At 40.4% G+C, this 25,704-nt stretch overlaps 2 protein-coding genes across 14 annotated transcripts in view; one reads left to right on the forward strand and one right to left on the reverse strand.

Moving 5' to 3' along the window:
• The window catches only part of SLCO1A2 (solute carrier organic anion transporter family member 1A2), a 98,381-nt gene that overhangs the window by 49,854 nt on the left and 22,823 nt on the right, over positions 1 to 25,704 (reverse strand). For 3 of the 13 annotated variants that reach the window (XM_089303920.1, XM_070049462.2, XM_089303918.1), the window contains exon 1: positions 2,960 to 3,032. The exons of 9 other annotated variants lie outside the window; for them this stretch is intronic. The gene's annotated coding sequence lies outside the window, so the exon portion shown is untranslated. Of the gene's footprint in view, positions 1 to 2,959; positions 3,034 to 25,704 lie in introns of those variants that run through there. One more of the 13 variants, XM_051850840.3, reaches the window with a different exon arrangement.
• The window catches only part of IAPP (islet amyloid polypeptide), a 38,274-nt gene that overhangs the window by 5,116 nt on the left and 7,454 nt on the right, over positions 1 to 25,704 (forward strand). Inside the window, exons 2-3 of the mRNA XM_089303923.1 lie at positions 3,405 to 3,525; positions 25,611 to 25,698. The gene's annotated coding sequence lies outside the window, so the exon portion shown is untranslated. The remainder of the gene's footprint in view (positions 1 to 3,404; positions 3,526 to 25,610; positions 25,699 to 25,704) is intronic.

Raw genomic sequence — 25,704 nt, forward strand, 5'->3', positions numbered from 1 at the left:
TCTTTTCCCTCAATCCCTCTCCTTCCTTTCCTTCCTTCCTTTTCTTTCTTTCTCTCTCTCTCTCTCTCTTTTTTTTTTTTTTACAGGCAGAGTTAGACAGTGAGAGAGAGACAGAGAGAAAGGTCTTCCTTCCATTGGTTCACCCCCCCAAAATGGCCACTATGGCCGGCTCACTGCACCGATCTGAAGCCAGGAGCCAGGCGCCTCCTCCTGATCTCCCATGTGGGTGCAGGACCCAAGCACTTGGGCCATCCTCCACTGCCTTCCCGGGCCACAGCAGAGAGCTGGACTGGAAGAGGAGCAACCAGGACAGAATCCAGCGCCCCAAATGGGACTAGAACCCAGGGTACTGGCACCGCAGTTGGAGGATTAGCCAAGTGAGCCATGGCACTGGCCTCCTTCCTTTTCTTTCTTCAGTTTTTGCCGACATAATTTTAATCTACTCTATAATCACATGCTTAAATCACCACTAACCATATATTTACATTTACATTACATACATACATTTACATTAACTGTAAACCTATGTCACTTTGAAAAGTAAACCTACTAACAAGAAATCAGTATTTTTTTTACAGTTTTGCTAATAAAATTAATTTACAATGAAATATACAAATAGTTAAGTATGCTGTTCAGTAAGTTTGGACAACAGAATACTCCTGTGTGGTCCATTTCCTTGTCAAGATATAAAATATTTCCATTATACCAGAAGGGCCCTGCTTGGGCACCACAATTTTGAATGCTCAAGTCATATGGAATATTTTTCAGTTTTGGTTTTTTACTACTATTTAAGAGTACTTTAGCTTAATGCATTTAAAAACAGCAACCAATAAATTGAGAATAACTGAACACTAGCTGGAACACACATACAAATAAATCAATTGAGAATGCCTACAACCTACAGAATACACACATAGTTAATTATAAACATTATGTAAAAGGAGTGAAAGTTAATATGCAATAGATAATAACTTAGCCTGTAAAATTAAACAAATTTCTTCTCTGGTCCCAACTGGATTGTGTTTATTGTAGAGTGGTTAGCCATCTCCCTCAGAGACCCACACCTATTGTCACAGGAATAATAATAAGTTTTTGTTTCCTCTTTATCATCAGCCTCAGATATTTTTTGATCATGGGTTCTTATAACAGGAAGGTTTCATTCTTCTGTAACACATTTGACTCTAAAAACTGATAAGACATTAAATTATTTTTCTATGTAACTCTCAATAAAATCATACCATTTTAGTCAACCAATTTGAAGTAAAACTATTTCTTTTTTTTTTTTTTTTTTTACTTTTCCTTTATCATTTAATGCTTATGGAGATTTTACTATTCCTGTGATTCTCAATGTACATTCACAAAATGGAAACTGCTTTCACAATAATGTCAAAATTACTTGCCTTTATCACTGCGTTGATATTTGCATATTAATGGCATAAAAATAACAGTGACAAATAAAAGCAGTGGCAACAAATTCATTAAAAGTCATTGTGTTGCTCTTCAAGGCACTTTTGGTAGAGAAACAAACAAAAGCAAAGCAGCACAAAACCACTTCCACATACGAATGGCATTAGTGAATCAGTCAAAATGATTACTTATATTAAATGTCAACCCTTTTGACATGTATAGGTCCTCTTTTTTTTTTTAACTTTTATTTAATGAATATAAATTTCCAAAGTACGATTTATGGATTACAATGGCTTCCCCCACATACCGTCCCTCCCACCCACTACCCTCCCCTTTCCCACTCCCTCTCCCCTTCCATTCACATCAAGATTCATTTTCGATTATCTTAATATACAGAAGATCAGCTTAGTATACATTAAGTAAGGATTTCAACAGTTTGCTCTCACACAGAAACATAAAGTGAAAAATAATAGATGATTCTGGCCTCAGAATCAGCCCTAAAGGCATTCGGATCTGGCTGAAAAGCCCATGAGAGTATTTCAGGCATGGAAAGCCAAGACACTCTGGCAAAAGATCTCTGCGAGTGAGATCCCAGTGGAAAGAACAGGTCTTCAAAGAAGGAGGTACCTTTCTCTGAAGGGAGGAGAGAACCTCCACTTTGACTATGACCTTGTCTAAACAAGATAAGAATCGGAGAACTCAGAGGGCTTCCATAGCCTTGGAAACTCATGACCGGAGCATAGGGAGACTACTGATGCCATAGACAGGAGTGTCAATTGGTAAAGTCAACAACAGGAGTCACTGTGCACTTACTCCTCATGTAGGATCTCTGTCCTTAATGTGCTGTGTATTGAGATTTAATGCTATAACGAGTACTCAAACAATATATTTCACTTTGTGTTTTTATGGGGGTGCAAACTGTTGAAATCTTTACTTAATGTATGCTAAACTGATCCTCTGTAAAAAAAAAAAAAAAAAAAAAAAAAGAAATTATCAACTCCCAACTTGCCAACTTGACTCTCACTGGGATTAAACATGACAATAGGTCTGATCTGATTTCATCATCATTTAAAAATCATCTATTATTTTTCATTGAAGTAAAACTATTTCTAAAAGAGCTTGCCACCTTTGTAATCATTAGCAGGGATAGCAATTGTCTGGACTTTCAATGGTCTTGTGACTTACTCCAGTTTAATGTTTGAGCACCTTTTGTCTACTGTCCTGTTATTATTGACCCTTATGATTATTGCTACTTTATTTTTGTTGGTGGTGATCTTTTCCCATTTACTTTTTGCTATAAGATTAATTTATGGATTGGATTCCAGAAAAAAGTTCTCCATCCATTTACCAGAAGCATAAACTCTATTATAATTCTCCCTATCATTGTTAAAAATTTTCCTAGAGATGGGTAGCACTAAAATATCAGAATAAAAGTAGGTACAGTTTTTGTAATGAGCATCAGGGTTAGTATCTCAGTCTGTATTTCCATTGCCAATAACACATTACCACAGATAGGGTAAGTTATAAAGAAAATAGATTTATTTTGGCTCACATTTCTGGTCCAAAGTCAAAGGCTCGGTTCTGGAGACAACCTCTTGTCAGCAGAGTTCTAAGGCAGCACAGGGTGAACTGATCTGGCCAACGTGCCTTTTATAGCAGTCCCATCCCCAAGATAATTCATTAACCAGTTAATGGATTAAACCATTTTTGAGAGGAGAGCCTAGATCACCTCTTCAATGTCCGTTTCATGCCTCAGTATCTCATAATGGAGATTATACTTCAAGATGAGTTCTCATCAAACCATGGCAGTGATGGGGTCTACACTGCAGAAACTTATGGAGATTGTTAATAGAATATGGTGCAAGATAGATTGATACTCACAGAGATACTCTTCTGTATGCACAATCTAAAGAAATCAAGGAAAGGTTGAAAATGGCCAGCTGTGATAAAATATTATAGCATCGTGTTCAATTTCCAAATCTAAATCCTTTTTTCAGATTGGACTTTGTTGACTGAAGGAAGGAACATGTCCTTGAGAGGAAAAGTGGGTGGCGTCTTGACAAATACCTGTGGTTTTCCATGAACCCTGCACAAAGAACCACGTGGTGATCCACTAAGGTAATGCACAGGGGGAAGGGGTATAATCAAGCGTTCTGAGGACTGGTACACGGCATCTGAGTTGAACTGATATGAAGAAATCATAATAGTCATTATAAGCTTCTTGTCAGCCTGGGACCATATGTGGGCAATAAATAAATCTCCTAGTTCAGGCCCAGTTCACAAAGAACTCACTGGGTCCACACATTCATATCCATGCTGTGTAGTCCCTAGTAGTCAGAATGGATATAGTTCCTAGATGGTAGAACCCCACAATTCCTTGGTTTGTGTGGTAAAAACTGCCACAGAGATCAGCAAAAATTAATGTTACCTTAAAATACCCAAAGAATCAGCGTTCCTTTCCTACACCCCTGCATAAGCAGTGTGCTGCAGTATACATAGAAAACCTTGAAGATGACAGTGAATAACCACCTTTGCAGTCACTGTTCAAAGTGTGATTTCTTTTCTAGGGGAAATTAACAAAATCTCAGATACATTTTGTAATGAAAAGGGGAGCAGAACAGAGAGGAAACAGGATACAAACTCACAGCCAAAATGAAATTATTCAAGAAAAATAAGTAAATTTGTAGAGGTGGCCAAATGCCAGCATGCATACGGACTATGTGGCAGAAGGCACCACCCTCTAGTGAGCCAGGCCTTATGTAGCTTATGGTGGGTGAAGGGTCCAGAGGGGAGGGTGGGGGGCAATAGGCAGAGGTGACTTTCTCCGTGCAGGTTTTTCAGGTTTCTTGCAGGCTATCAAACCAGGGGAAAATGTAGGACATAGGGTGAGGCACAATAGAGGGCATGGGGTTGAGCTGGTCTCTTGAAAGAAAGCAGGGGTAAGGAGTAATGAGAATTTTATCTACTCTCAGGCAATGAGTTAAAATGGCTAAGGTTTATGTCCTTGTTCCATCCATCCTGACTCTGAATATAGATAAGGAAATGGGGTGCTGGTTTCTTTCTGGATACTTCATAATGATATAAGGCGTTGACATGGCATGAGTATCTACACTCTGGGTTGCATTGATTGGAGAAGAGCAGTCTTGTGTTGTTCCTGCATATTACTGGAGATGGCTGGAACAAAGGTTTTGTCTTCGTGTGAGAGAGAATTTAGATGTGAGACAGAGTAGCAGTGTGCGATGTGGAGTTCCAAGAAGAGGCAGCTAGTTAGAGACTTTTTTTCAGAGAAGATGGAATGAGGGAGGGGTTAAAGAGAGAGTTGGGCTGCACCTGCCCATACAGAGGGCGGGGCCTTCATTGGATCTGAGCAGCAGGCAGAGTCCTTCCTCAAGCTGTTGGGTGCGGAGCAGGACATGGACCCTGAGAAGTTGGGCAGAAGATGTGAGAAAGACTCCTGGGTGAAGTTCACAGCGCGTTGTCTTAGCAGTTTGGAATGTCCCAGGTGCAGGCTTTCCAGAGCACACATTCTATTGCCAATTCTTTGTAAAGTTATTAAGATCATAGAGAAAATTCTGAGACAAAAAGAAATGCCGAATTCTGGCCATTTAGAGTCATTGTCCAATTCATATTGAGGCCAAACTTTAGTGCCAAAGAAAATCACTTCGGCTTTGTCTCCCTTTACACCCAATTTGCTCAAGTTTTGGAAGAGACAGGCCAGAGGGGAACTAGGTGAGATGTGAGAAATTTTGGAACCCATGGATTAAGCAAAATACAGCCTGAGGGTAGGAGATCTTTCACCTGGGAAAGAGTTACCCCAACTAAGAACCCAAGTTCTGAGTCCTCTTAGAGGAGAGAGCCAGAATCTCCAAGATTAGACCAGTATCCCAGTATTAAGCTGTGGCAGATGATGAGTGTTTCCTAAACCTCCCAGAGATAAAGGAAGGGGGAAAATGGATCAACACCCCAGGCCCTATTAAGGGGGCATGAACAGGCCATGAGTGTCAGCTCCAGCGCCCCTGAGGCCACAGAGGCCTCTCTTACACATCCGATAGGCTAGAATGAGTCTGCTGAGGCGTGTAGTGATGAGATTTGCCAAAAGGCTCTGGCTGTAAATTCTTCAGGAGATGAGAAAGTGCAAGCAGGAATAAGGAAATAAGTGGCCAAGGCAGCTTCCCACAGAGAGAAGAAAGTTTAGAGGAAGAGCAGGTGGGATGGCATAGCTCTTACCCAGGGAATGAAGTAGCAGCCAGTTTGTGATGGACCACAGTGGGCAAGAGATTGATCTCCCAGGCCTCCTCACACAGGGCACCAAATGTAAGGAAAAGGGAAGCAGAACAGAGAGCAGATAGGATACAAACTCATAGGCGAAATTAAATTAGGCAAGAAAAATAAATTTGCAGAGGCAGCCAACTGCCAGTGTGCGTAGACCAAACAGGCAGATGGCACAGTCCTCCAGTGCACCAGGCCTTGTGTATCTAAGGGTCTGGAAGTGAGGGTGCGGGGACGCAGTAGTCATAGCTGAACTTCTCCATATACAGGTTTCTCAGGTTTCTTGCAGGCTTTCAAAGCAGGAAAAGAATGCAGGGCATGTGGTGGGACACAATAAGGGGTGTGGAGTTGAGCTGGTCTCTTGAAAGAAGGCAGGAGTAAGGGATAAAAGATAATTTTGTGTACTTCCAGGAAGGGAGCTAAAATGGCTGAGGCTTATGTCCTTGTTCCGTCACATGTTGTACAACATTGATCTAGAAAATGTGTTAATTTGTATCCTTATCACAAATAAAGAAACAGAAATAGTTCTTATTTATATGGGAGGGAAAACAGAATGTATTTAGAGATAACTATGATGGGAAAAGATGTGAAGGTTATGGTAAGCCTCAGTATGAGAATTGCAGTAGAGACTTGGTGTTACAGCAACAGGGCCCGGGAAAGATAGGGTTATTGGGCTGTGGAAAAGACAGGGCTACTGATCAGGGCACATCAAGTCCGCACATGGCCAGAGCCATCCTTGGTAATCTGGGTTCTGTGGAAATTAGCAAGTCATACAGTGAGGTAGATCCTGAAGCAGTCTGTCAGAAGATCTAAGTGGTATTTGCTGGATGAGGCACAGGGGTGTTCAGAGACTTCACACAGCTGGGTGAGAAGATCGACTAGAGTCTAAGCCATGCTCTGTCTACATCATTCCTTCAGCTCCTATCTACTGCACCAATAAACTTCCTCAGTATCAGCTGACAAGAGGCAGAAAAAAAAAAATCTGAGCTCGATATGAGAGTATGAAGCAAGACTGAATCACTGCTGTTGATTGCACCACTGAGTGGTGACCTAAAGCAGAGATGTCAGTCTTCCCATAAAGGAGAGCTTCCAGGGCTGTGACTGGTCATGTACTGCTCATGCAACTGGTCAGAAGAGGATTGACCCAAGGTGAAAATGTGTACAAACTCAAGGGCAATGACAAGTGTGTCAAGATATAAAGTGGAAATGGATGAGGCCTGAGAATGAGGGGTGGATGGATGTATAGGAATGGACATGAGTGTAAGGATCTCTGTACAACACTTAATGCCCACCAGAGAGTATCTATCATGCAAAAAGAGTTAAATAGCTAAATAATGACAATGATTGAGTCAGTGTACTTATCAGGCTCTTGTCTTTGGCTGCTTCAGAGTTGACGTATCGGCATGTGGACAGAATGATCCTAGGGGACCATGGAGGCAACACACAAGACCAATAGAAAGGATTCTCACAATACAAGTCTGATAGAAGCACTGACATTGGTGAATATGCAATTTTCCAGGAACAGAGACCAACTCTGAGCTCCTTAGTTGGTATACTTGAGAAAACTAATTAGCTATTCAGTGGCAAACAGATTGTATTTGACTCCTTCCATGCTGAAAGCAGTATTGATTCATCTGTACTAGAACTGAGTATTCTGTATGTGGAAATGACTTGTCCACAGAGCCTCAGTCTGGTCCATGATCTAAGTGCATACAGAGTACTTGGTCTACTAACAGGATCCTGCAAACCATTGCTTTGGATGAAAGGACTTTATAGCAAAAGAAGTTCAGTAATGGACACATTACCATGAGTTCTAATGGTTCTATCCAGGGCTTAACATCTAGAAGCTGCCAGCCTGATGTTGCAATGACATTATCTTTTAAAGGTACAGTTGAGGACCCATTTAGAGATGAAACCCTGAAAAGATGAAGCACAAATCGCTAAAATGCAGTAGATGCTAAAGTGTGACAATATAAAGCTCTATGTCACAAAATAAGTAGGGAAAATGTTCTGGGGATCTAGGGCTGGGAGCAGGAGTGGTCTCATCAACATGTACAGTGTGCCTCTCATAGAATTTGTGCTTCTCGTACCTAAAACTGGAACCTGAGTAAGTCTTAAAGGTACTCAATCCCAGAGAAGTAAGCTTCCACGAGAGCAATGAATGAACTTCACCCAACTGTACATTAAGGCCCTTCAAGTATCTAGTGGCAAGAGATAAAGCAGTAGAGTAATTAATACTTAATACTGGTTATCAGGGGAAATTAGGGCTGAAATTATACAACAGAAGCAAGAAAGATTATGTTTGTAATCCAAGCGAGTTTCCAGGGCAGCTCTTGGTACTATCTTGTTCTACAAAGTGGACAAATGGAGCTGTCACAGTCTGAGAAAGGCATAGCTCATGTGCTTAAGAATAGAAGTTGAGGTCAGTCCACCAAATAAATCTTCAAATCAACCAAAGTGCTGTAATCAAACTAGAATGAGTAGTAGAGAATGAAGACAAATGAGCAGCAATGTTGGCTTCAAAGTTACTCCATCCTCCTAAACCTACTCTTGTACATTTCCCAGAAACCAACATACTCATTCTCCTTAGCTACCAGGAATTCAGACCAGTGATAGTACATAGCTGAATCCCTCCTTAGGAATGGCCTTTGGCCAAAGGTTGCCTTACTGTAATGGATGCCATTTCCCCAGTTCAATATGCAGTCAGTGTCACTGATGAATTTACAAAACACATCCCCTTGCCTGTGTTTAGGACGTCTCTGAAAGTTCATCCAAACTTCCAATCCCCTGGGGACATCAAGGCTTCTTTACAACCAAGTGGCAGTATATTTTCTAAAGATGACTACAACTCTATTTTCTCCTTATATACTCTTTTGTAGTGCGATTTTCTCTCCATCCTGGTCAAGATATGAAGTTTATGTCTCTGCCACTTAGAATCTAGAAGGACTCTGTGGTCGCCTTGACCAGTAGAATATAACAGAAGTGACACTCTGCTGATTCTTAGTATAGTTCTTGTAATGGTTTGCTCAGGAGCGAATCTTAATAAAGCATCACTGATGGTCTTATTCATTTAATCCTCTATCATCTGCCTCTGTAAATAGTCCTTGAACTAATTCTTTTTTATTTTGTTTTGTTTCATTATGCATCTCCTTTGCCACTATGCTAGTCAAGTCTGCCATCTTGCCCCATGTGGTCTCTATGTTAACATGTTCATTGATGAACTTACAAGAACTTTTTCTTATTACTGATTATCTTTTTACTTACTTGCATATTTCTCCACATCCTCCTTTTCTGTATATTTGCTTAGTAAACATGTAGTGTATATCTAATATTTACAGAACACTTCTCTAGATGGATAGAGGATTTGTGGCTTTAGATTTCTAACTTTATGTGTTTATTATACTATCAGTAAAGTTGATTCAAAAGTATAGACCTCAGAGGTCTATTGTAAAACACAAATGAGTTACAGATACAGAAATCATAGCTCATGTTTGATGCATAGAAAATACTCAATAAATATTAGTTCACATTACTTAGGGGGAAAGAACATGCTTGATTTTGGAAATCAGATAAGGTTTCCGGAACAATAAAAGTATTAGACCCATAGAGTCAAGGCAACAGTCATTCCTAACAGGACAGTAGCAGAGCACAGGTTTAGTTCTGAATAAGCAGAGATCCTTTAAGGTCTGATCCTTTAAGGTCACAAAGGATACAGACTGGAAATCAAAGTAGACAACAGATAGTAAAGGAGACATAAGGCCTGGTGATTTCTTTCCCTTGTCCTCCTTCTATTCCCTCCTCTCTTGTTTCTAACTTGGTGTCTTCAGTGTGCATAAAAGATAACATTGAGAGCTGGCATTGTGGTATAGCAGTTTAAGCTGCCATTTGCAATGCACACATCCCATATTAGAGGGCCAATTGGAGTCCCAGGTACTCTGCTTTCAATACAGCTCCCTACTAATATTCTTGGGAAGGCAGTGGAAGATGGTCTGAGTGCCACCCACAAGGAAGACCCAGATGGAGTTCTTGGCTCCTGGCTTCAGCTTGGTCCAGCCCTGGCTATTGTGGCCATTTGGAGAGTGAACAAGAAGATGAAAGACATCTCTTTTTTTTCTCTCTCTCTCACTCTGGCTTTCAAAAAAAAAAAAAAACCAACACCTAAATCTTATTTAAAAAGGCAAGAATACAAGAATAGGTAAGAGGTTTACATTATGTTTCAGATAGGGGAAACTAAGACCATAATAATTAACAGAATAAACCTAAGAGCAAATATTAAATATTTACAGGGACAAGCCATCATTTTCTTGACTCCCAAAACAGTTCTCTCACCTGTATTCTCTCTGTCTCTCCCCAGGTCTGTCATCCCAAACACATACACACACATGGTATTTTCCATCTGTTTGCAAGTAAACAAATATACCTTCTAATGGGAACACCTAGAGGTAATGACACAAGTTTTGTCTGGACTAACTCCAAAGAGTGAATGGCTTCCAATCAAATTCCAGAACATAGCCCTGTAGGTTCCTCTTAGGGGATTCTGTAGAGTAGATGGAATCACAAAGAACTGCAACCAAGTTGTCACCAATGCTGTCATGTATGAAAGAGAAACAAGTTGATAAAAATCTAGTCTGCACCCCTAAATGAGGTGAATAAAACAGCAACTATTGCTTATCTGTAGAGAAAATTGAATAAAAATTAAAATTGGAAAAAGTACCTCTGAAATGTCCAAATCAGCCCTTTAAGTCTTAAGTTAGTAGATAGTTGGCAATTTTGTCCTTTAACTTGGGACTGTGTAAGATTGACCTCTCTATCGCAAGTATTCACAGTATTATCTCAAGTTAGTCAAGCAGTTTGTAAAGCAGCTGCATTAATGATATTATCACTCAGGGAGGATAGGCGCATGTCAAAATAGGATTTGAAACGCTTTTGCTTAATCTAATCATCAGGGTGACTTGCAGATCACCTCTGTTATTGCATGGGTTTTGATTAACACAACTTAAAGAAGGAAATGCTGTGCAGGTTGACTGCAGTTCAGAGAGCTCATTTTTCATGAGTTCTTCACAAAAGGCCATCAATTATAATTCATCAATCACTGGATGTACCTGGAGGACATTTGAGTTTCATTACCCACCAGACGGTAATGAGTTTGTGGTACCATGCCTGTCTTCAAAGACATTATAAAATGGCAAAAATGTTCTTGTTTAGATAGAAGAATAACTCAGATGTATTTTAATCTTTTCCTTTTTCTTTGGAATGTCATTGGCCCTGCCCAAGCACAGAGAATTAATGAAGCATGTATTGGTGCTCCACTACCCCATGCTCTTCAGCTGAGCCACGATAAGTAGTTGCCAACCCATCAGGATTTTCAGCAAACTAATTGCAAAATATCACCCTCAAAAGGCTAAGGTTTCCTGAACTCTGTCATATGTAAAAGAAGCTCAATAAATAGATTTAGATTAGGCAAGTATTATATCAGCCACCATCAGTTTATCTCCTATGTAACAAAGAGCTAATAAATATTTAGTCTGTAGAATAGCCAGTACTTCATGAATTTGTGCCAAATACCACTAATCAGTTGAAAATAACTAAATACACTGTGAGAAGCCCACATACACACTCCCATGCATAGTTCCACATGATGGACACCTGTCAGCTTGAGAGAATCAAATTGTCATTGACATTTATTTTTCTCTCCTTAACGTATATGATTTTAAGCTATATCTAAGACTAAATTGCTCTAAAAGCATCCTATTAAGCCCGTTCTTTCTTTTCTTTTCCCCCAACTCCTCAGATAAATCCCTTGAGTGCCTTATTTTGCTGCTCTCCAATGCGACACCAGCTTACTAGAGACATCATTCTACTTAAGGAATAACTAATCTTTCTCCTTCCCAGACCAAAAACAAAGCAAAAAAAAGTTTGGGAAACACAAGAAAAACCCCTCATCTTGGTTATTGCATGCAAGGGGAAAGTGTAGTAATGGGCAATGCAATCAGCAGAGACATAGGACAGAGCAGAAGATAACTCTGCAGTATCTCTAAAATCACATTAAGTGGCCACTTACTTTCTACCATCTAGACTAGTTCGTACAGCAAGCAGGAGGAATGCCTGTTAATGACAGACACAAAGGAATTTTATGGGTCAATTATTGTCCATCTGCCTGGTTGGAGTTTAATTCTGATAAAATTACTGCTGGGTTAGGAATGGCACTTCCACACCTGAATTTATGTAATCTTCAAAAACTAGATCAGTCTCACTTACTAAGTGACATTTGTCCTTAGAAGTTAAAAAAATTCTATGAGAATGTGCAGCCTTGCAGGAGCTTCTATCAGGAGGCAACCAGAATAGTCAGCATTGTAAGATGCCTGAGAGAAGATACATCATCCAGGAGATGCCCTGGACCCCAGCACCCACAGCAGCCCACACATCCACAGAGTATCTGGTACTCGGCTTCACAGAGGCTAAATTAAGCTGCTCCCCCTGACTTCCTTTCTACAGTGCCCTAGGCCCTGATTCTAGTCTTTTCTAAGTTGCCAAGACGTTCATTTAGTTAAATGAATTAATAGCAATAAATTACTTACTTTTAGTATCTCATTTAATATGCCCCTCCCAGGTAGTTACACGTTTTAATAGGAGATTTGTTAGTTTTTACGTAAAAGAGTTGGTTCACATGTTGCGAATTTTGGCACCTAGGAAGCCAGAAGCAAGTATGTTTGTTCTAGGAAAACTTTTAAGACCCTTTAGAGAATACTGTGGTTCTTATCTGGATTAATGTAGAAGAAAATTATATGCATAAGAGAAAGTAAACATAGTAATTAAAGGCCTACTGCATACAAAATTAGCAATGTATTTGACTCATCAAGTTATACACAAATGTAATTATCTGCTTCTTTAACAAAAAGGTAGGGGGTCTGCCTTGTAGCATAGTAGGGAACACTGCTGAGTGGGACACCGGCATCTCACAGGGGCTCTGGTTCCAGTGCTGGCAGCTCCACTTCCAGTCTAGCTCCCTGTTAATGGCTTGAGGAAAGCAGCAGAAGGTGGCCCAAGTAGTTAGGCACCCATGTTGGAGATCCAGATTAAGCTCCTGGCTCTGGCTTCAGCCTGTTCCAACCCTGGCTGTTGCAGCCAACTGGGGAGTGAACCTTGGCATAGAAGCTCTCCCCCTGTCTCTGTGTGTGTCTCTCTCTCTCTACTCTGACTTTCAGATAAATAAATAAATCCTTAGGGAAAAAAAAAAAAAGAAAGAAAGAAAAGGTGGCAGTTTGAGGTATCAGATTTAGACTGAAGGTTTTTTTTTTTTTTTTAAGGTTTATTTATTTTATTTGAAAGGCACAGTTACAGAAGAGAAAGGGAGAGACAGAGACCGAGAGATCTTCCATCCACTGGTTCACTCCCCAAATGGCCACAACAACGAAAGCTGGGCCGACCTGAAACCAGGAGGCAGGAGCTTCCTCTGGGTCCCCCACATGGGTGCAGGGGTGCAAACACTTGGCCATCTTCTGCTGCCTCCTAGGCCATCAGCAGGGAGCTGGCTCAGAAATAGAGCAGCCGGATTTGAACTGGCGGCCACATGGTATGCCAGCACCAAGGTGGAGGCTCAACCTACTGTACCACAGAGCCAGCCCCAGAAGTGAGTTCTTCTCTACACTGAATTCAAATGTGAGTAAATTCTAGACCTTATGTCATCAATAACAACAATACAGCTTCCAGCTTTTCATGGTCAAGTCAGTGTCAAAACAAAGGTTTTTTATTTTCAAAATTCCTACCTTACATATGCAGAGAAATTTTCCTGCTCTGAATTCATAAACCCAAGAGGTGTCTATTCATAGAAACTACATAGGAAATGGAGAAAATGATACCTTCCTTTATCACAAAACACTTGAATGATACGAAAACTCATTTTGAGAAGCAAATGAATTTTCAATCTTCAGATAATTGAATCTTTATATTGATTTTGATCTGCTTTGCTTTTCTGTTTTGTTTTGCTAAATAAAATTGGAGAATTTTCTAATACTTGGGAATTTTCACAGTGCAACTTCAACTTATTATTTACCTGAAACTCACAAAAGGCTTAAATGTATATGAAAGCAGCACAATCCAATATCTCCTGGCAGGAAGAAAAATAAATTATGATAAATCTGTGAATCAATGCTTATGAAATAAACAGGAGTCTACAGGTAGAATGTTCCAGATTATTCTAAAATGTTAGAATCAGAACAAGAGTGAGGGATTTATTTGCATAGAGAGGCAAAACATCTTTTTCACATTTGAGCACAGATAATAATAACTGCACATTAACCTTAGGTAAATAGCTAATACTGAAAAATTCAAAATTACTACCAATTTGTAGGAATGGTTTAATAGAAATCATGTCAAAAATATAGTTTATTTTCAATCAATTTTTGCTGCATTATCATAGAAACTCAGTAGGCAAGGCTTAATGAAAGCAAGAAGATTAAAATGTGTCTTTCTATTCCAAGTCTTGAAGACTATTACAAATTTTGCTTTTTTAAATATACAAGTTGATAATACAGTTAAGCCTGAAGCCAGTCACAACATCAATTTGCCAGTTGGAAAATTTGCCAAATTTGAGAATTTACTGAAACTTTGTATATTATTTTATTGTATTATATTAAATAATATTTGATACCATGTTATTTTTAAAATATATTTGAAATAATGTTCAGTTTGTTAAAACACGAGTCCTAGGCTGATTGTTTTTTTATGACTATTTTGTTAAAATGAATGAAATGATTATATTTTAATATATTCCAGAATATATTCATTAACACAAACTAAATTCCAGTAAGATATTATAAACATATATAATATGTTCTTCAATCAGTTCTTAAGTATTTTCAAGGAGCAAATACTCATGTTCATTTGATATCAACAAAATATAAATATAGAAAATCATAGAATCATTTAATGCAAGGAGTCTCCAAAAATTTATGGAGAAAGCATATTATGAGGGCTAGTGTCATGGCTCACTTGATTAATCCTCCGCCTGCGGCACTGGCATCCCATATGGGCACCAGGTTCTAGTCCCGGTTGCTCCTCTTCCAGTCCAGCTCTCTGCTGTGGCCCGGGAGGGCAGTGGAGGATGGCCCAAGTGCTTGGGCACCTGCACTCGTGTGGGAAACCAGAAAGAACTACTTGGTTCCTGGCTTCGGATCAGCGTAGCTCCGGCCGTAACGGCCATTTGGAGGGTGAACCAATGGAAGGAAGACCTTTCTCTCTGTCTCTCCCCCTCACTATCTTACTCTATCTCTCAAATAAAAAAGAAAGAAAGAAAGAAAGAAAAAGCATATTATGAAAAAAAAATCATATGGGTTTTCATTTTTTTGCATCAAACTTATACTAACTTGTTATAAAATGTCTGAACAAGATCTAGTTTGAGACACTAAGAATAAGACATGAATTTAAAAAGAGCCCTACCATGGCCAGCTCCACGGCTCACTAGGCTAATCCTCCGCCTGCGGCACCGGCGCCCCAGGTTCTAGTCCCAGTTGGGGCGCCGGTTTCTGTCCCCGTTTCTCTTCTTCCAGTCCAGCTCTCTGCTGTGGCCAGGGAGTGCAGTGGAGGATGGCCCCAAGTGCTTGGGCCCTGCACCCGCATGGGAGACCAGGAGGAAGCACCTGGCTTCTGGCTTCGGATCGGCGCAGCGCGCTGGCCATAACAGCCATTTGCCGGGTGAACCAATGGAAGGAAGACCTTTCTCTCTGTCTCTCTCTCTCCCTGTCTAACTCTGCCCGTCAAAAATAAAATAAAATAATTTTTTAAAAAAAGAGTCCTACCAGAGAAACATGGATTAAAGCAATTGTGGTGAAATTTAGGTAGAAAAATGGTAAAATCATTGATACTTTGTGAAAAGTTTCTGTGAGTTTTAGCAGGAAATCATTAGCCATATTACAGTCCTCATTCAACTCTTTCTGCCTTCTTTTTGTTTCTTGATTGTAAAAAACTCAGGGTACCCATTTTTCTTCAGTGAAGAATATGCTAAAGACCACATCTACGTAGTCAAATCCCCAGGACCTGCACTTCTTTAGGGATGGGCTACATGACTGGTATCATTACTTATAAAAATGTGTTGAACTTGATGAAGCTTAGGTTGAAAAAATACTTTTTATTTTTATCTTTTAATTCTATTTTCCACAAACTTTGTAATGATTCCTCCTATACTCAGGCAGAGTAATCCTTAAAGCCATCTTTAGAGTATAGTAGTACATTTAGCAAATAGGCTATTCCACAATTGGGTTTCAGTGCCACAATTTTAAAGAATTCACCTGCTTCCATAGAATTGTGGCAAGAGAGTCATGTTAAAGAGTAATCAGACTTTGTTGCCAAGCACAGGGGTAATGGATGCAGTTCAAGTCAAACCATAATTACCAACTATTTGACTCTGTGTTGACAAGATATGAACTCAAAAGAAAAAAAAACACATGGAACAATGACTATCTGATATCAAGCTTCAACAAAAGCCATGCTTATAACCACCTTCCCAGCAGTGACAAGAGCCCAGTTATAGATTCCAAAACAACTTCTCTTTCACTGGAATTGGATCTGCTGTGTAACCTGATCTCCAACACCATCAGAAATTGCGTATGTTGAAATTGCCAAGATAGAACGGAGGCACTCTGCTCTACTCCACTATGAAACATTTTCCATGTACTTCATTCAGAAACAAGATGAGCTGGCAAGCCAGCCACAAGCCATAGTGCCATTAAAAGCAGGTGCATTTGTATTTTATGGTCATTGCCAATATAAATCCACCTACATAAGGTAGAACATTTCCCTTACTCCTTGGAGCCACTCTTAGTAACATGATTGATCCTAAGTTCAGATGTATTTCAAGCTACAGGGAAAAAAACAGTACTTATATATATATATATATATATAGCATTGTAACAACTGTTTCATTTGTAAGATGAAGCATATTTGAAGAGACAGAGAAGTTAGCACTCTTTTGGTAACTTGAATTGGAAACAAAATGAATTGTTCAAAGTGAAACGGGTTTAAAGGAAACTTGCTAAATCACGTATCACAGAGGCAGGCTTGGGCCTGGTTTGGATGGCCACATCCTCTGTCAGAGCACCCGGGTTCAATTCCAGCTAATGCAGGCCTTGAAGGGCAGCAGCGATAGCTCAAATAGTTGGTTCCTGGCCACCCATGTAGGAGACCTGGATTGAACTACTGATTCTTGGTTTCTGCCTGGCCCAGGCCCAGCTGTTGTTGGCATTTGGGGAGTAAATCAGTGGATGGACGATCTCCCTCCCTCTCTCTCTCCCCTCATTGCCATCTTTATGTTTCTCTGTCTTTCGAAGTATTTTTTTCTTAATTTTAAAGTGAAAACTGTGATCCTTAAAGTCTTAGTCTCAAGATGTGCTGACCATATTGTGTTCTCTTCAGTTCCTTGGCAGGAGCCAGTCTGAGAAGCTCTTCCTTCTGTGCTTGCCTGCTCTGCCCTCCCCTCCCACTTTGGCGAACATCAGCTTGCCTGTTAGAGTCAGGTCATCAGGCCCAATCTAAGACCCTGGCCAACACTGAAACTCCACTTGACATGTAGCTTGAAGGGCTGCCTACTTCACACCTTTAAGCTTGTTAGACTTAGATGTTAAGTCCAAAAAAGTGGAAACCTTATCTGTCTTGCTCACCTCTGAATCACCTTCCTTCTTCCCACCATTAGCTAATGCAGTGCCTGGGACATGCATTAATAATACTAATCAATATTAAATACTATTGGCCGGTGCAGCAGCTCACTAGGCTAATCCTCCACGTACGGCACCGGTACTCTGGGTTCTAGTCCCAGTTGGGGCGCCGGTTCTGACCTGATTGCTCCTCTTCCAGTCCAGCTCTCTGCTGTGGCCTGGGAAGGCAGTGGAGGATGGCCCAAGTGCTTGGGCCCTGCACCCGCATGGGAGACCAGGAGGAAGCACCTGGCTCCTGGCTTCAGATCAGCACAGTGCGCCGGTGGCTGTGGCAGCCATTTGCCGGGTGAACCAATGGAAGGAAGACCTTTCTCTCTGTCTCTCTCTCTCACTAACTCTGCCTGTCAAACAAAAAAATATTAAATACTATTATTATTTGGTGACTTGAGAACGGATTTTTAAGTTGCAAATGAGCTGCCAGTATTCATTTAGCAAAATGTCTAAGGTTTCTTTATTATGATACTCAACACTGACAAAGATCTTTCACTCACTGATGATGAAAGAATAAATGTATAACATTTCAGCGGCAATTTAGTAGAAAGTATCAAAATCTATAAAAAATGTATAAAGTCTGGCCTACAACAGCAATTCTAAAGAAAACACAAGAATAAAAGTAGGCAAAAATTTACAAAAATACAAATATGCAGCTTTGTTTTAGAAACATAAAAAAAGACAAAACTAAATGTCAAAGAGTACGGGATCATTTATTTTATACATATACCATAAAAACAAAATGTGGTGGTTTAAGATTACAAAGTAAAGCTTATTACTGACATGAGAAGAATTCATGGTTTGTTCTTTAAAAACAAAAAGCATATTATGAAAACAGTATAAACACTGTGACAGTTCTTTAAATTTATATGACACTAGCTTTCTGCAAAGGCAGACCTGGAAAGCAGCAGAAATGACTCGAGTACTTGTGTTCCTGCCACCCACCTGCAGAAACCGGATTGATTTGGCGGCTCCCAGCTTTGTCCTGTCCCAGCCCCAGTCATTGCAGGCATTTGAGGAATGAACCAGCTTGCAGGAACCCTTTTCTCTCTCTCTCTCTCTCTCAAAGTTTTAAAAATTGTTTTTAAAAACTGTCCATGGGGATCCTAATCAAAATGCTTATTTCAGTTATCTCTGGGAGTTGACATTATTTTGGTATTTGTCTTAATAATCTTGCTTACATAGATTTTTTTAAAAGAGCATGTATTTGATAATTTAAATTTTTTCCTCATAAAATTGCTACCAAAGAGGCTGGCATCACATACAGGTGCCACTTCATGTCCCAGCTGCTCCACTTTCCATCCAGCACCCTGCTAATGGCCTGGGAAAAGCAGCAGAGGTGTTTGGGCCCCTGGAATCCACATGGGAGACCAGGATGAAGCCCCTATTTCCTGGCTTCAGCCTGGCCCAGTGCTGGCCACTGCAGCCACCTAGGAAGTGAACTAGCAAATGGAAGATCTCTTTCTTTCTCTCTCTATTTTTCTGTCTGTCCCTCTCTCTCTCTCCATAACTCTGACTTTGAAAATAAGTAAATCTTTTTAAAAATTGCTGCCAATATGTGGAAAGTTTATGATGTTCCAGGCACTGTGTGAAGTGCTTTAGATGCCTTGTCATTTAATTAGCATTGAACTATGCAGGATAACCATTGTTATTCAGTGTTATAAATGAAGAATTACAGATTTGAAGACATTAATTTGCTCAAAGCCACACAGTATGTATTGCAACCCAATTTGTCAGGTTCTAAAGCCCTTGCTCTTAACTGTCATGATGCCTGAATGTGTCCAGGGCACTATGCTAAAAGGCTTTGTGTAAATAATAAGTTAACAATTAGTAGCCGTCACTGTCACACAGCTTAGAATCCAAGAGATAAGAAATGCAGACAACTGTAGGACAAATGTGCTCTGTAATGAGAGAGATAAATCATGGTCACAAGTTCAGGGTGAGCTGGGGATAAAAAGCCAGCAGTCATGTTTATTTGTGCAGTTTCTCAAGTGTGACCTGGAGTCCATCTGCAATGAATTCCTGGGCTCCTGCCTGGCCCATTGAAGAAAATTTCATCCAGTTCAGAAGAGATAAAATTATTCCAGGCAGGCCAGTGCCACGGCTCAATAGGCTAATCCTCCGCCTTGCGGCGCCGGCACACCGGGTTCTAGTCCCGGTCGGGGCGCTGGATTCTGTCCCGGTTGCCCCTCTTCCAGGCCAGCTCTCTGCTGTGGCCAGGGAGTGCAGTGGAGGATGGCCCAAGTGTTTGGGCCCTGCACCCCATGGGAGACCAGGAGAAGCACCTGGCTCCTGCCTTTGGATCAGCGCAGTGCGCCGGCTGCAGCGCGCTGGCCGCAGTGGCCATTGGAGGGTGCACCAACAGCAAAGGAAGACCTTTCTCTCTGTCTCTCTCTCTCACTGTCCACTCTGCCTGTCAAAAAAAAAAATTATTCTAGGAGCATCATATATTTGGTGTCTCTCATTTGTTTGTTTTTCTTTAAATATTCTATTTATTCATTTATTTATTTGTAAGGCAGAGACAGAGAGATGAGAGGGAGAGAGAGAATAGGAGTGAGAGAAAGAGAATCTCGCATCCACAGATTTACTCCCCAAATGGCTGGAACAGTAAGGGCTGAGCCAAGCCAAAGCCAGGAGCCCAGAACTCCATCTTGGTGTCCCATAGGAGCGGCAGGGACCTTTGTCCTTAGGCCACCTGCTGCTGTTTGAGCAGCATTAACAGGAAGCTGAAAGAAAAGGAGAGCAGCGGAGGCTCAAACCAACACGCTCATCGGAGATGGCAGCATAGCAAGTGGCCGCTTAACCTGCTGCACCACGATGCTGGCTTTACAGTATTTATAAATATGACCAAAATTTTTAAGAGCTTGGGGATAAATGGTTTATTTTAAAAAAAGCACATGAAGTATGCCATGGTTAGGTTTTCTCCTGGGTTTCACAAGAGGGGTGCCATTTACATCCTGAACACACTCTTGGGACAAGATCTGAAGGAAAGATTGAGAAGGGCTCAAGATGCCTGCAGAGAGTCATGTTCATGGGCAAACTATCAGGCCTTTGATTCCATCAATCCCTTAATCACAACCTCAGAATCGAATTGCACCGAGCATGTCCGTGCAGACGTACATCCCTCAAACTGAACTGATCTCTGGAGAGGCACAGGGAATGACTGGGGCCAGGGCTAATAGCTGCAAGTGGACAGAGTGCCAAGATTAGGGTGATTTGGTCTGGCAATTCCAGTTGCATAGTGTCAATGAAACCCCCAATTAATTCCATTATATTTTTGCAGTAACCAGATCATTATCATATTTCTTTCCCTCCACCTGATTACAATAAGGTCATCTGAGTAACAGAATCCCCAAACAGAGTATTTTATTTCAGCTTCCTTATTGCAGTTCCTGCTTCAGCTATGTGTGGGTGTGTCTGAATATATTAGCTGTCAATCAAGAATTTTAATAGGTAGCTTATATGAGAACGCCTCTTTGCCTATCATCTGTGGATTATGGACAAAATTTTGTTACTCTGGATCTCTGAAATGCAAAATATTTATCCAGAATACATAGGTGTTGGCTTTTTAATTTGCAGGCAAAAGCAACAAATTTATTCAATCTATTTATGCAGAAACCCATTAAAAGACATGCTCTTTGTTAGTCTTTATTTTTGTCAACCAATCAATATGCTTTCAAAACCTTTCCATCTTAAAGGAATCTTTTGCATAAATTATTAAACATTTTAACAGTGATTATAAAATAGCTAGATTTCAACTTTAATCATACATTCCTTCCGTGAGAAGTGCTGAACATACTCACAGGACATTCCTCTTAAATTATTAAGTATCTGTTTAAACAATCAACACTAATCAGAGTTCTCTTGACTACTCACATTACCACTTAAAAATCCTATCCATAAAATAGATCTAATAGCAGATTTGTAACTTTGCATCTTTGCATTTATAACCAGAGAAATGACTATTTGAGGGGCCTGCCACTTTCTCACATGACTTTGGAAAAGTTACCTGATTTCTCTAAATACTCAAATGTGCCTGTGCAGAAGTTATTAGTTCCTATCACAGGATTCTTTGATGCTTCAGTGGGATATTGCACAAAAAATATTCCACCACAATGACTGGCGCTAAGCAGATGCTGAATAAATGAGCATTTCTGCTGTCTCCTTCTCTCCTTCCTACAAGATCAGTCTCTCCATTAGACACATGGTGCTTTGCCAACAATTATCTTTCCTCCCTCCCTTGTCTTGTCAAATTCTCCTTCCTTCTGACTCCTGAGAAATCAACAAACATCTATTCAACATATCTGTAGTGAGTGCCAGGTACTTTTAAAATGTTATCTTAACCTGTTACTAACCTCTCCTAAAAGTATCAGTATTTCTTCCTATTTCCCTTTATAGTGAAACCTCTTTGATGTGCTAACAAGAGAAAAAAAAATCTTATACAGATAGTTGTCATTGGAAATCAAAATATCTAAATACTGTATTTACAATTTAGATTGTATGTGCATGTGAGTATGTTCCAGAAAAAATAGTCTATTTCTTCCACCATAGTCTCATAAGGACTCTCAAATATGTTAAGATCCTTCGATCTACATTAGCAACTGTTCAGGACTCATTCAATCCTATTGTTTGTGTTTCTAGATTTATCCAGAACTCTGCATCCTAGTGATAGTCAATCAGTAAACTTTTATTTCTATATTCTAGTCTTCATCTGTGTAATTTATATGCATCATGTAACACTCACATCAACCTTTCCCTCTTGAAACTTTCTCTTCATTTAATTTCTGGCACTACTTTTATCTCTCCCAAATCATTTTTGAGTATTCTTATCTCTTTTTATTACCTATTTTTAAAGATTTATTTATTTACTTGAAAGGCAGAATCACAGAGAGAGAGAAGGGGAGACAGAGAGAGAAAGAGATCTTTCATCAGCTGGCCCACTCCCCAGATGCCTGCAATGACCAGGGCTGGGCCTGGAGGAAGCCAGGAGCCCAGAAACTTCCTCTGGGTCTCCCATATGGGTGGCAGGGGCCCAAGGATCTGGGCTATCTTAGCTGACCTCCCAGGCACATCAGCAGAGAGCTGGATTGGAAGTGGAGCAGCCAGGACTTGAACTGACACCCATATGGGATGCCAACACTGCATGCCGCAGCTCAACCCACGGAGCCACAGCCCTGGCCCCAAGTATCCTTATCTCTTCCTAATACCTGTTCCTCAGGTGACTGAAGAATTCTCTTCTTTTCCAAGATATCCCCTATTCTAGGATATTCTAGTGGCGCGTGTTCTCTGTGGCTTGTATAATTTCATGTTCAACGGTTTCCTTCAAAGCTCTTTTCCTGGCCAGACCTATCCTGTTATCCAGATCCATATTTCCAAGTGACTAAAAAACATGCATAAATGTCTAAATTTAAAATTTTAAGCTTTAAAATTTTAAGCTTCACTAGTACTCAAAGAAGTAAGTAAACACAAACTGTCTTAAATCTTTGTCAAACACATTGATAGGAATTATATACTACTATCATTTTAATGAGTTTTGAATATTTTAAAATTTATATGAATGGAGCTGAATATTTTTTCATTTGATTATTGTTTATAGCTCTTGCCTATTTTCCTGCTTGACTATTATCTTTTTGCTTCTTATTTATTGAACCCTATATGTTGTAAAGCCTTTAAGTCTTTGACTATAATGTAAATTAAAAATATAATATCTCAGGGCTGGTACTGTGGTGTAGTGGATAAGGCCACTGCCTGCAGTGCTAGCATCCCATATGGGTGCCAGTTTGAGTCTTGGCTGCTCCACTTCCAGTCCAGCTCTCTGCTATGGCCTGGGAAAGCAGTGGAAGATGGCCCAAGTCCTTAGGCCCCTGCATGTGCAGGAGACCCAGAAGAAGCTCCTGGCTCCTAGCTTTGGATCAGCTCAGCTCCGACCATTGCAGCCATCTGGGGAAGTGAAAAGTGGATAGAAGACCACTCTCTTTCTCTGCCTCTGCCCCTCTGTAACTCTGCCTTTCAAATAAATAAATAAATACTAGAAAATTATATAATATCTCAAAAAATTAGTAAAATATTGTTAAAAAAGAAGTGTTAACAAGAAGATACTGTTTTATCATGTGTTTATATTATAAACATGTTTTAAAACATGTTTATCACATGTTTTATCATGTGATCCCTGGGTTTTTTTTTTTTTTTCAGTTACCCACTAATACAATTCAAGAGAAGTATAGATTATTACACTGCTTCTAGTGGGTAATTCGGCTATATAGTTCAAAAGACTCCACAACATGCAGACACTCCTCTGTTTCCTGCAATATGTCTTTTTTTTTTTTTTTTGACAGAGTGGACAGTGAGAGAGAGAGAGAGAGAGACAGGTCTTCCTTTTGCTGTTGGTTCACCCTCCAATGGCCACCGCGGCCGGCGCGCCGTGGCCGGTGCACCGCGCTGATCCGATGGCAGGAGCCAGGTACTTCTCCTGGTCTCCCATGGGGTGCAGGGCCCAAGCACTTGGGCCATCCTCCACTGCACTCCCTGGCCACAGCAGAGAGCTGGACTGGAAGAGGGGCAACGGGGACAGAATCCGGTGCCCTGACCGGGACTAGAACCCGGTGTGCCGGCGCTGCAAGGCAGAGGATTAGCCTAGTGAGCTGCGGCGCCGGCTGCAATATGTCTTTATACTAAGATTCGCCCACTAAAAGTCAACTAGGACCTGCATAAACTAATACAAACATCCGTTTGTAGCTACGCTCACAAGAAAGGAAGGAAATCGCATTGTGGGGGAAGCAGTGAACTGGAACCTGGACGAAGAGTGCAAACAGTAAGTGAAGGGAGGCCACGGGGAACAAGTACTGATAGAGTCCCTAGGATCCCGGGGGCCTCAGCTTCGGGTCTCTGTGAAGGTTAGGAAGCTAATGCAAATTTCTTAGATTACCCTAAAATGCACACACACACCCTCCATGGAGCAAAAGTGATTCCAGATGTTGGAAAGTTCCGGAGAGCAGCAGAAGCAACCAAATCCTATCCAGGACAGCATCCCCAACAGGGACCTTTAGGATTCTCTCGGATCAAGTATAAGAAGATAGGATTTAGACTGATAAAGAAAATGTGGTACACACACACACATATTAACATGTTAGTTTGCACTTAAAAAGAAGGAAATTCTGTCATTTGTGCCAACATAGATGGAACTGGAGAACCTAGGAAGGCAGTGAAATAAGCCAGGTACAGGTAGACAAACAGTGTGTCCTTGCTTATGTGTGGAATCTGAAACAACTGGACTCACAGAAGCAGAGAGCAGAAGGGTGGTTACAGAGGCCGGGGAGTAGGGAAATAGGGGGATGTGGTCATAGGGTTCGCAAACTCAGACAGGAGAAATATGGCTTTTCTTTTGAGATCCGTTGCACAGCCACTATCTTTCTCTGCCTCCAGCATGGTAAATATAGTTCACAAGAATGTACTGTGGATCTAAAACAGTCAGAGTCACAGAAGCAGGGGGCAGAATGGTGGTTAGAGACCGGGGAGTAGGGAAATGGGCGGAAGGTGGTCATAGGGTTTACAAACTCAAACAGGAGACATATGGCTTTTCTTTTGAGATCTGTTGCAGAACCACTATATTTTTCTGCTTCCAGCATGGTAAATATAGTTCACAAGAATGTACTGTGGATTTTAGAATTACAAAGAGAGTAAATTTTCAAATATTCCCACCACAACAAAGTGTTACATATTCGAGATGATGGACATGTTCATTATTTTGGTTTAACTATTTTTCGTCATTGCATTCATCAATTACAATGTCACTTTCAACCTCATTACAATTAAATATGTGCAATTAGAACTGTCGATTTATAACAAAATTGATACAAAGTGTTCAAAACTTAAAAAGACGTATGACCTAATAAATGCAAATCAAATCACTACAACTGAGAGTTATCAGGAACAAAATACAGATTACGTTTCCAAGGAAAATCAAATGTTGAAGTTACTAGATATACAATACAAATTAACCATATGTGGAAGTACCTAAAAACTTCAAAAGATTTATTTATTTCAAAAGGTAGCATTACAGAGAGAGAGAGAGAGGCTACCTCCACTTCTGATCTAGCTTCCTGCTAAGGTGCCCTCTTCCGAGCAGCAGATTCTTACTCAAGCACTTAAAGCCACAGAATGTATTGCCAGGCACTTTTTTTGCAAGCTTAGTGTGTATTCAGTAACCTGAGAAGTACTTTTTATTTTTATTTTTAGAGTTAAGTTCTCACTTGCTGATTGACTCCCCAAATGCCTGTGAAGACCTTGGCCCAGCTGAAGTCAGGAGCCAGGAATTCAATCCCATGTGAGT

Source organism: Oryctolagus cuniculus, chromosome 9 (assembly GCF_051225735.1).
Source record: "Oryctolagus cuniculus isolate XC-2025 breed Fujian yellow rabbit chromosome 9, ASM5122573v1, whole genome shotgun sequence".
In the NCBI taxonomy this organism is placed as follows: domain Eukaryota; kingdom Metazoa; phylum Chordata; class Mammalia; order Lagomorpha; family Leporidae; genus Oryctolagus; species Oryctolagus cuniculus.